A 12,855-nucleotide genomic window follows, 5' to 3' on the forward strand; every position below is an offset into this window, starting at 1 on the left:
TCAACAGCGCCACCCAAACGGGCCCTCACACTTTCAATAATACTGTTAAACCGTCAATATATTACGGTCTGAAGGTGCGCATTAACGTATTGTCAACACTAGAACAATGATGAGCAGAATCGATGGCCCTCGAAATATTCTCAGTATTGTCAATACATAATGAACATGTGAGCTCAAGCACTTACGGTTTGACAATATTGTCCATGTAGCTGTTGAAAGAGTTTCACGAACTAGCCACACGGCGATAGCGTGCACTGTTCATGTTTTCAAGCCGACATTGTGTACTTAAAAATGTAATCTAAGGTACGACATAGTCTTTTAATACAAAAACAAGTTTACATGCTATTCAAAGGTTATCACTGTATATACCTGTTTACGGTGGTTAACAAACGATTCTCCATGACTGTGCTTACTCGATTAATTTGAAACAGGTTGGTGAATTACATAGTAGTTTGGAAATACTGCTTCCATTTTGAAAAATACGTCATATACCTGTAATGACTAGTATGAAGTTTGCGAAATGCATGTTGTTCACCAAATTATCAGAAGCGAAAATGAAGTGTTTACGTTAATTGGCTGAACGTATTCTTGCCAGGAAATTTTATTAATGGTGTTTGTTGATATTACAGAAGTTAACTCCGAGCATGAGAATAGCCTGCCTGACGCCAGAAATTTCACAGTTAGTGCTATTCTCTTGGCGACTGCAATTGCCTCTCTGATTAACGTATTCTGATTCTCTATTTTATCTGGTACCAACTTCAAAACTTTTAGTACGATACAGGACTCTTCGGAAAATATTTCATGAAATCTTTCGGGTCCATGGTTCTGATTTCAATCGGTAGTCAGTCAGTCATACAGTCAGTGTCTCTCTCTCTCTCTCTCTCTCTCTCTCTCTCTCTCTCTCTCTCTCAAAGAGCATTCTCGGGCCTATTGCATCTTTTTAGTTGTTTTCTGTTGCTTGCAAGCTATACGCAATACAACTGCTGCACATGCTTTATTTTGCGTGTTCGGCATCTTAACACTGTAAAACCACGTTGTCAACCGACAATTCTGTCGGTACTATTGAAAGCCTAAGTTCGCTTCAGTATAACGGGGGTTTGACACACTAGCGGTGTCAGTAAGCACCGAACCTGCGCAGGCCCCTTAACAGCGCCTGTACTCTGCCAGTGCCCCTACTTCTGGCCAGAGTAGTGCGTGTGGTGGGGTGGGGTGGTCACGAAAAACACAAGTTAGGCAGCGGCCCACGGGGAGCGCCGGCCTGGAGCTGGAGCTGGAGCGACGGGGTCGATGGCCAGAGTTACGCGAATGCGGCACCGCCCCCCCCCCCCCCCCTCCCACCACACCCACCACACCCTGCTTCAAGTTTATCCGCACCTGGCCACTAGGGAGGCCGAGCACGCGGTTTTAACGCAACCCCAGTCGCAGTCGGAGCTAGTATTTACGTTATTATTATTATGACTTACGAATAACAGCAGCACTGTGTAAATTGTCCAATTACTTACTAACGCGATTGAAAATTTCAAGATCTAACGGAAGCACACTGTCGCGAACTCCGATCCCCTTAAGGCGTAAAAGGTAGGAAGTATACACCTCGGGGCTCACAGCCAGAGCCAGCCGGAGGGTTGCGACATCGTCTGAACGAACAGTCCGATCATGCGAGACGCGCCAAGCGACAAACGGGGCTCGTACACACGGATGAAGGGAGGCGTGCACTGCCGTACATTACTCTAGCCACGCTGAGCACACGGCAACGTGAGAGGAAATCTCCTATAACCTTCGTAACATGGTTCGGTCCACAAAAGCGACCATTACTAATAATGTAAAAACGGGTCCGTTCGCAACCCACGGGAGAACAGGTCCTTAACAGTAACTACCCATGTGTCGCTCGTCGCCCGCTCTCGGACTTGGGGCAGTTTGTTAACATTAGCATGCCGTCGTTGGTAACGAAGTAGATTTTGAGGAATAGTTACCATCTTTATATCGACACGAATACAGAGCTAGACATGGAATTAGCTAAGTAGGTCTTAGCCACGGAGATCTCGCTTTCGGGACACAACATGTATCGGAAATAAAAGCGAAACATAAAAAATGTAGCCTATTTTTTATTCGTCATCGAATATTCTTCCAAAGTTACGTGTTTCTTGGTTTCTTACAGTGAAGAATCGCGAAGTAAGCCTTCTTTCATCTACACGTTTCCAACATTATTTGTAACAGCAGTATGAAAAGATATTAAACAATATTTTAAAGATGTAGCTGTACCTCCTTTTCTTGAACATATTTTCTTCCAAATTTTACACCTGCCAGAATTTAAGTCGATTTCACTGAGCTAATTCCCAATCACATTCATGATGATTAATTTTCAGGCTCACGACTGGGTGATGAATGCAGACACAGAGTAATCGAACAATATAGGAAAAACTGCACTTAAAACATTAATCAGACATTTATCTGCCACCTCAACGCCATTGCTGGGGTGTTTCCACATCCTCGATACTCGCCTCTACTGCAGAAGTGTCTCAGAAAAACCCACTGACCTTCTCCAAAGTTGACATGCCCGTAGCGGACGTAACGTAGTTGCTGCAGTCTGGCGTTCTGATTTTCGAGGTTTAAGCCATCAGTAAAACCTCCATTACAAAACCATCTAAGCCGGACTACCTTTAACTCTGTACGCATGGAATGATTGAAGGCCAGCGTCAGCAGCGTGTCCGTGTCCTCCCTTCTGCCAGGAATAGGTAAGTGAGCCTACACAACGTCCACAGCGCTGGATAAAGACGGTTCATACCAACGGTGCCACACCCATCATCATCCTGTCAGTCCATCTTGCATAAGCATCTTCATACGTACGTAAATACGTAATTCCACTTCCTTCTGTTAGTAGCTTCACTATTACTTGATCCAACTCTGTTTCATAACTGTGCATTAGTACATTTAACCACCTATCCAATCAGCATTCTTCTGCAGCATCTGGTTTTAAAAGCTTCTGTTTTTTTTTCCCGACAGGCTCCGGAGCCTAATGGTTAGTGACGCTACCCTCGCTGCGGAAGGATCCGGGTCCAATTGCTCAATTTTTTTTTCTGAGTTAGGGACGTCTGTTACGGGATACACTCAGCCCTCGTGAGTCCAAATGAAGAGCCGCTGAATAAAGAAGCAGCGGCACCATTAGGATTCCCCTACTACCAATAACGGCTGGAGGGGTGGGCGACACACAGATCTCACGGTTCGCTCCTCTCACTGCCTTGTATGCAGCAGTTGCCCAGCACTCGCAGGCCTACAGCCTGAGTGATGTTTACTATACTACACCATTCTCTTTCCTTGTTTGTAGAGTTTATCGTCCACGTTTCACTTCCGTACAACCGAACAAGGCTGCACTCAAGACAAATACTAACGCTAAAATTTGTATTCGATGTTAATACATTTCTCCCTGAGCGCTTTCCTCGATTATTGGCCATCGTCAGTTTTTGATGCGCAAATAGAGCAACTCATTTTGTAATCCAGTTCCTCCAGCATCGTGTCCTTTACCAAGCGAGTTGCGCAGTGGTTAGCACACACGACACGCATTCGAGAGGACAGCGGTTCAAACCCGCGACCGACGATCCCGATTTAGATTCTGTGATTTCCATAAATCGCTTCAGGTAAATGCCCGGGATGGTTCCTTTGGAAGGGCACGGCCGACTTACTACCCCGTCCTTCCCTAATCCGACGGGACCGATGACCTCGCCGTTTGGTCCCTCCCCCAACCAACCCAAATCGTGTCCTTTAACTCGACTACATTCCATTTCCTTGTTTTACTTTTATCATTCATCTTATAACCTAATTACATCCAACTGCTCTTCCAAGTCTTTTGCTGCCCTTGACAGAAATTTGCACAATGTGATCGGCAAACGTCAAAGTTTTTATTTGTTCTGCCCGAATTTTAATTATTATTTTCAAGTTTCTTCCTGGTCTTCTTCACTGCGTTGTCAGTGTACAGACTGTGTAACAGGGGTAGGCTAGAGCTCTGTGCCACTCCCTTTTCAACTATTGCTATCCTTCCAGTCATTCAACTGTTCAGCTCCAGTTTGGTTCCCTGTATTTTATGCCTGATGTTCTCGGAATACGAAGTACCACGGGCTGTTCCAATAACGACGGAGATTCCACGCTTCACTGTTTACAGTGTGTAACTTTCTATCAACGTCGCGCTCGTCAGAGGAGCACAAGCTCAGGCTGCCCAAGAATGTGGGCGGGACACCTTCACTGATCTTCCCAGATCCACCGATCCGGCGTGCATCTCAAGTGATTTTAGGGAAACAACGGAAAAAGTAAATACGGGTGGCGAGGCGGAGGTGTCACCACACTGCTCAGTCCGTGGTTCGCACGCGTAACTCGTCCAAATGACATCAGCTTGCAGGGAGGGGGCGGGCCGAGACACTTGCTCCTCTAGTCTACTCGGCAGGCGACGCCTTATAGCTAAAGTTTACATTACTGGGTTTACAGGGAAAGGATGGCTGGACTCTCTTCGTAGAAAAATCCGATCCTGACGCACCCATTTTCTTATTGTGGACCACAAACAACTATCACCAACCCGTTTCCTGTTGAGCGGCTGCTGGCAAACCTTGACACCAAAACAGACTTCGACGTTACTGTGTTCGTGATTACTTGTCGAGTGGGTACGGGACGACGTGACCTGATGGGCCCTGCAGCAGACCTGACAGCAGCGCACGTCGCCTCTGGCAGCGCCTGCCGCTGAGACTGGGCGACGTTCCCGAGGCTCACTTCACGAAACGCGCTGCCCTCCTATGAATCACATCTATTAGCGCCAGCTATTAAGAGACCCTCTCTACCGGACAGTACTCAAGAAACAGTATAACGAGCATTTTCTATTCTACCTCCATCGTTGGCTGTTTACATTGCCTTAGAACCATTCCAATTAATCCTAGTTTGGCATCTGCCTCTCTTAGTAGTAGTTTCACGTGATAGCTCAACTTTAAATTGTCGCGGAATAACGCTCATTCATATTTAACGTTTGTGAACACTATCGGTGATTTATTGCTATAGTACAGTTAAACGATAACTGGTCTATTTACGTGCAATGCGTTACACTTTGTCTTTGGAGCCAACCGCCAGTACTTCCGGAATGTATAACGCCTCTGCAGGTTTTGTGGAACTTGTAATTATTGTGAACAGTAACGGACTTAAAACGTATCCGAACCTAGTTTCTGGCCCATTTCTCCTCGTTGAGAGCGAAACGCCATACTGAGCCTGGTTCTATGAGAAACCTTCAGTGCAATCATAAAACAGGTTCTGTGCTTCAGAAGGTGGAAACTTGCTCGTCAGGCAACAAAGAGTAACAGAGTCGATCGCCTTCTGAAATAAGTACACGACATCAATTTGGAAGCGCGTTTTTATCTCTTTCAGGATGAAATGAAGAAGAGTTGTTTCTCACTGCACATGCCATTGCGGAATGCACATTCATTCCTACAAATGAGATTTTCGACATACACTGGGGGGATAAAAGTCATTGGGTAGCGATACACGAGGTGCGACAAAGTGATGAGGTGTGACAACCCTGCAGGTTTGCGTAGGTACAATACTTTGACCTTGGTCTATAAGCTGCTTCTAGTTCAAGCGGCACATCGATGCTACTGTTCAGTCGTGAGTTGTGCTCTAATAAGTTAACACATGTTTGTGTCTCTCGTCACGGAAATGGAACCGCATAATATTGCGCAACGGTATGCCATTTCTTTTTGCGTTAAATTGGGTGAAAATTACGGTAAGCTTCAGAAGGCTTTTGGACAGGAGGTTATGTCAAGACCTGAAGTTTTTCGTTGTCATAAAATGTTTATCGAAGGCACAAAGAATTTTGAAGATGAAGACCGCAGTGGACGACCATCGACCTCACCAACGGGTGTCAACTCGGCCAGGCTGCGTGAACTCGTACGGTCTGATCGAAGATTACCTGTGAAAATGATTGCAGAAGAACTGAACATCAATCGAGAAACTGTTCGTCTAATAATAACTGAAGATCTTGGTATGAGAAAGATTTGTATAAAAATGGTCCCCAAAAATCTCACACCACAACAGCGAGAAACATGGAAAAATGTGCAGCTGATCTGTTAGAGGAAACGGAAATAAATCCAGAATTGTTGAGTCGTGTTATCACTGGCGATGAAAGTTGTTTTTTTTTCAGTACGATCAAGAGACAAAACCCCAAAGTTCGCAATGGTGCTCAAAGAGATCACCCAGACCAAAAAAAGCTCGCATGTCAAAGTCGAAAGTGAAATGCATGCTTCTGTGCTTCTTTGATTCCAAGGGAATTGTTCATAAAGAGTTGGTGCCACCTTGACCAACAGTTAACCAATATTACTACAAAGAAATTTTAGAAAGACTTCGTAAAAGAATTCTTCGTGTCCGTGGATTCTGCATCACGATAATGCGCCATCCCATACTGCTCTGTCAGTACAGCAATTTTTAACCACAAAACAAATTTCTGTAGTACCACAGCCACCTTATTCACCAGATATAGCTCCGTGCGAATTTTTCCTATTTCCAAGACTCAAAACGGTGATAAAGGGACACCATTTTCAAACAACACAAGATGTCCAAAAAGCTGTAACGAGGATCTTGGAGGATATTACAACAGACGAGTTCCAGAAATGTTACCATCAATGGCACAAGCGCTGGAAAAAGTGTGTGCAATCAGAAAAAAAAATGGTTCAAATGGCTCTGAGCACTATGCGACGTAACTTCTGAGGTCATCAGTCGCCTAGAACTAAGAACTAATTAAACCTAACTAACCTAAGGACATCACACACATCCATGCCCGAGGCAGGATTCGAACCTGCGACCGTAGCGGTCACGCGGTTCCAGGCTGAAGCGCCTAGAACCGCACGGCCACACCGGCCGGCTTGCAATCAGAGGGAACTATTTTGAAGGAGACAACTCTAAACTTACCTAAAACGGTAAGCAACAATTTTTTTCACATCACTCTCATTACTTTATTGTCGCATCTCGTACACATATACAGATGGCGGTAGAATCCCATACACACGGTATAAAAGGGTAATGCACTGACGGAGGTGTCATTTTTACTCAGGTGATTCGTGTGAAAACGTTCCGACGTGATTATGTTGGCACGACGTGGATTAATACACACTGACCGTGGAATGCTAGTTGTAGCTAGACGCATGGGGCAGTCCATTTCGGAAATAGTTAGGGAATTCAATATTCCTAGATTCACAAGCGTGGATCAAAAGCGTGCCGAGAGTACCAAATTTCAGGCATTAAGTCTCACCACGGACAAAGCAGTAGTCGACGTCCTTCACTCAACGACCGAGAGCACTGGTGTTTTCGTAGCTGTCAGTGCTAACAGACAAGCAATACTGCGTGAAATAACCACAGAAATCAATATGGGACGAACGACGAACGTATTCGTTAAGACAGTGTGCTGAAATTTGGCGAGTGCCTTTGCTGGCAGCATGACATCGACTGCAGCGCCACCCCTGGGCTCGTGACCATATCGGTTGGATCCTAGACTACAGGACAACCGTGGCCTGATACGATGAGTCCCCGTTTCAGTTGGTAAGCGCTGATGACAGAGTTCGAGTGTGGTAGAAACCCCAGGAGGCCATGGACCCAAGTTGTCAACAAAGCACTGTGGAAGCAGTTGGTGGGCTCCATAGCGGTGTATGGGCTGCGTTTGCGTGGAATGGACTCAGTCCTCTGGTCCAACTGATCCGTTTATTGACTGGAAATGGTTATGTTCGGTTACTTGGAGATCATTTGCAGCCATTCATGGACTTCATGTTCTCAAATAACAAAGGAAATTTTATGGATGACTATGCGGCATTGTGGATTATTCGGGCGAGACCGAGAAGAATCCCACTGAACATTTATGGGACATAATCGTGAGGTCAGTTCGTGCAAAAAAATCCTGCACCGGCAACACTTCCGTAATTACGGACTGCTACACAGGCAGTATGGCTCAGTATTTCTGCAGGGCACTTGCCACGACTTTTTGAGACCGTGTTGCACTACGGCGGGCAAAAGGACGATATTAGGAGGTAGCCCGTTCTTTTATCACCTCGGTGTATATATAGTGTAGTGAGAAAGTCTAAATAGCTTCTAAGAATATTGCTGAGCAAGTTGTGCTGAGCAATAATCGTTAAGATAAAAAATTAGATACTTCGCACTGCTTCCGAGTTAATTGTCACTAATGTTGGCCAATCGGAACGAATTCAAATTCAAGCAGCCTGCCAGAGACGGTGTCGTTCTTCGTATGGTTTCCTCACACCGAAGACGAGAGCGATACAAAAATTGGACACTGGATGGTAGTAACGGTCGAACTCGAACACAAGACTGAACTACGATCAACAGTATGAGAACAACTAACAGGAACTGTATCTGGCAGGCCGCTCGAATTTGCGCCTCATTTTGGCTAACTTCAATGTATAATCAACTCGGAAACGGAGTAACGTATCGAATTTCTTAATGACCATTTCTCAGCACAGCCTACCATGCTTACAAGCTTCTCAGACGGTTTCTAATCACCCTATATATACACGGTCTGATCACATCAATGTGACCCTTACCACTCACAGCCGGCAGGTGACAGGATGGTACATGAAGCACGTCGGGAGGACGCGGAAACAGTGCAGTCGTAATCGCAATACGGAAACGGAGCGACTTGTCGAGGGGCACGATCATTGACTTTCGCGCCAGGGGTGGAAGCATTTCCGAAACGGGCGAGTTTGTAAACTGTACGCGCGCCACCGGTTAAAGTATATCGTACATGTCAAAGCTGAGCAACCGTGGTGCGCCGAGGGCCACTGATGAGAGGAGTGTACGACGGCTACAGAGACATGTACGAGTGAACAGACGTGCAACAGCCGAATAACCGCCCGCCCAACTGAACCACCGGGCCACTAGTAATGTCTCTCGGACCTCTGATCGACGGACGTCGCTGCGCACGGGAGCCGCAGCAGGCGTCTGGCTCGTGCCGATGCTGGAATTTGCACGCCGAGACCGCGACCGGACGTGCACTGAGTGGCGACAGGCGGCCGCGCCTGGTGGCTCGTCGGACGGGAAGCAAATACCCTGCAACGATCGTCCCAAGGCCGGAGGAGGAAGCGTTACGTTCTGGGGACTATTCTCGTCGTTCCGGAAGGCACAACGAATCAACCCTGTTTACGGATCTATCCTTGGGGACCGCGTCCACACCTGTATGCTGCCTGCTTTTCCTCAGCTCGATGGCACCTATCAGCAGGCAACGGAACGTGTCACATCGACCGCAGTCTGCGTGCGTGGTTCGAAGAGCACCGGGATGAGTTTACCGTAGTCCCCTGGTCACCAAACTCCCCGGATTTAACCTCGGACGAGAATCTGTGGAATCAACCCGATCGGGCTGTTCGCACCGTGGATCTGCACCCCAGAGCTCTAGCGCAGCTGGCCGTGGCCGTGAAGTCGGGACGGTTCCACGTCGCTGTCGCTGGCTTCTGAAACCTCGCTGACTGTCTTCCTGCACGTCTCTCGGCGGTGCGCGCTGTTTAAGATGGTTATTCGGGCTTCTGGCAGGTTCTCACAGTAACGTGACTGGACAGTATATGTAAACAACATGAGAGCATAAAACATGTTCCACAGCATTGGACTGACGTCAACGAGAGTAGGCCTAACGTTTTCGCGCACCTGCCACACGCAAATTAACGTGACAATGCGCGTAATATTTGTTGATCCACCAGGTTTGTTAGAATTTTGTCGCTCTTTTTTAATATTTGTTAGTTTTTATTAGAGAAATTTTTAGTACAGCGAGTTGTTTCTGTACAAATACGTTTAGGAGTAATTGCAAAAGAGTAATACACACGTAAACCGTATAAATTAATTTCTTATTCTCCATTTGGACCGAATACGTCAAAAGAGCGTAAAATGATCACTTACTGGACACGCAAAGTCGTGCTGTGGCAGGCACCAGGGCGATAGGAAACGGAAGGTCATCTACAGGTTGTGCTGAACCGGGACTGTACTTATGATTGTCGTAGGGCATCAAATGGACGCACTAATTGATAAGGGTGTGGCACAGGACTGTGCCGTGTCGCCAGTGTATCAATCAATCGAACTGTACATTGAGCAAATCAAAGAGAAATTTGGAAAGGCAGTTACAGTTCGGGGAGGACAAATGAAAGCTTAAAACGTTCGCCGATGACACGGTCATTCTGTCAGACACGGTTACGTAATAAAAGTATCGACTGCACGCAATTGACAGGCTTGACATTTGGGAAGCAAAGAAACTGATGAAGGTAGAACTAATTGGATATTAATATTTAAAATGGTAATCGTTGAAAAGCTTTGATGAGAAAGAGAAATCTGTTGAACATGAATATAAATTTCGGGAGGATTTGTGTGGAGCGTTGGTTTGTACGGAAGTGTAATGTGGACGATAAACAGTGCAGATGAGGACAGAATAGAAGCTACTGAAATGTAACGCCGCAGAAAAGTGCTGAAGATTAGGTATGTAGGTCGGGTCACTAATGAAGAGGGGCGAGAAACGGGATGTATCGCACAACTTGACTAAAAGAAAGGATCTGTTGCAGGACATCGAGAAATCGTCAATTCTGTTTCGTAATGGAGATAACTGTGGAGTGGGGTAGGGCAAAAACTATAGGAGGAGATAATGCCTGGCTACAGTATGGAGATCCAAGCGGATGCCGGTTGCAATAGTTACGCAGAGACGAAGATATTTTCACAGTGGCGAATTGCGTGAAACCACTGTTCGGACAGACAGCAACAACAAAAGTCGCCGGAAAGGCAAGTTTTTCCTTTCGTGTCAGAAACGTCAAATTACAACATAAGAGAACAAAATGTAGCACGAATTAAAGGAACAGAACTGTTCTATACATGGGGCACTTCTAAGGCAAGCTAGAATTATATACTTGAAAACAAAGAGGGCGTATTACAGTAGTTTAGCGACGTCAGCTGTTGACGTGCATGACTAGAGCTCAGTACCATCTTCATTTCAGAAGATTTTCCTTGCGCTTGTTGTTCGTATCCGCAAGAAAAATGTTCAAATGTGTGTGAAATCCTATGGCACTTACCTGCTAAGGTCATCAGTCCCTAAGCTTACCCACTACTTAACCTAAATTATCCTAAGGACAAACACACACACCCATGCCCGAGGGAGGACTCGAACCTCCGCCGGGACCAGCCGCACAGTCCATGACTGCAGCGCCTTGACCGCTCGGCTAAGTTCCTATCGGCAAGTGGTTCCTATTCTAGTGATGGCGACGAAGGATGGGGTCGTGGAGAGCGCTGGGATGAGGAGAGGCGGACGGCGGCGAATGCATCGAGTGACGGTTTCTGGAGTTGACGACACCTCCACCCACTTGAGCTGAGTTTGTCCTTCACAGACCTTAGTCGGTCTGAGTAAGCTATTTCTGCATTTCAGACTTTCGGTATGCGCTGGAATGGAGGTGATTGCCGTGAATTTTATCGGGGGTTATCCGTTATACTCTGGGATATAGCCTGCCTGTCGCTACCGGGTTTGCAGCGTGGGGGGTGGGGGGGACGGCCAACCGCCGGTGCTGCCGTGCCGTACAGCTCGGCACGAGTTGGGCCGTGGCGTGTCGGTCAGCTGGCAGGCCCCTCCTGCAGGCAGCGGGCCAGGCTGGAGGCCAGCGTGGCGGTATCGACCGCGCCGCCACTGCGGTCAGCCCGCGCTCTGCTCCTGCCTCTCTGGCTCCGGCTCCAGCCAGACGGTCGGCGCAAGTGGCGCCGCGACGCGCCACTCCAGCGCCGCTATTCTGGGAGCGCAGAAGCGGGCGCACAGTCTCCGCGAGCTCACTGTCAACCGTAACGCGAAACGTTTCTCTGTTGTTGCTCGACATTCGAGCAAACGAGTTAAATTTAGTAAACCGCGCCATAAATTACACCAATTGAAAACACAAATTATCTCTGTCACCGTACGGCAATTCCGAGTGCATGCAGACACCGGACTACGCCTCAGTGCGTGTGGTGTTCGCACGTACGTGAAATTTAGCTGAATACGTCACTTGCTTCCTGCACTATAAAATGGTTCAAATGGCTCTGAGCACTATGGGACTTAACATCTGTGGTCATCAGTCCCCTAGAACTAACCTAAGGACATCACACACACCCATGCCCGAAGCAGGATTCGAACCTGCGACCGTAGCGGTCACGCGGTTTCAGACTAAAGCGCCTACAACCGCACGGCCACACCGGCCGGCTCCTGCATTATAACCTACTTCTAATGCGGTAACGGGTGAAATATCGAGCAACTTCGCAGAGTCAGCACGCTCGCCCTATGTTGGAACTATTCTCAGAATCCTGTGGGAACTGCCATCTTCATCTTCAGTGGTTTGTAAACGGAGCAGAAGTCCCAATTTCCCGCCTTTCGCCATTCGAGTACACAACGAGGCGGCTGGCACTGGGTGCCACGATCTCCCTCGCCCCCACGTCAGTGTAGCGATCCCTAAGTTACACTACTAAATGACTATCTCGGAAGCCGGAACCAGCTGCAGGTTGTCCTGCGGCTTCCAGGATCAGCAAAAAATTTTATTTCTAATGTTTCGTGTAATTACTAACTGAACTAAAAATTTAAAATGCTGAAATGGTCTACTCGATAAGAGGTATAACCTTATGTCAAAAGTTTAACACAATACGACAAATATCAAAATTAGAAATTGTGCTTGTCGTGAGTGAGTCTACCTGATGACGCGCAAATACCCGGGCTTGATTGATCCAGTATTTGAGAATCAGAGCAGTCAGACACTTGCAACAGACTTTACACACAATTTCAAACCCTTAGGAAACATTTTCCCGCTGACGCTGCCCATAAAAATGATGAAAGGAAACCACTTTTTCGCTTAT

General features: G+C 46.9%; 1 protein-coding gene across 1 annotated transcript in view; it reads right to left on the bottom strand.

Annotated features, from left to right (window-relative positions):
• The window catches only part of LOC126176014 (F-actin-uncapping protein LRRC16A), a 573,185-nt gene that overhangs the window by 480,806 nt on the left and 79,524 nt on the right, over positions 1-12,855 (bottom strand). The window lies entirely within an intron of this gene.

The sequence above is a fragment of the Schistocerca cancellata genome, chromosome 3 (assembly GCF_023864275.1).
Source record: "Schistocerca cancellata isolate TAMUIC-IGC-003103 chromosome 3, iqSchCanc2.1, whole genome shotgun sequence".
NCBI lineage: Eukaryota > Metazoa > Arthropoda > Insecta > Orthoptera > Acrididae > Schistocerca > Schistocerca cancellata.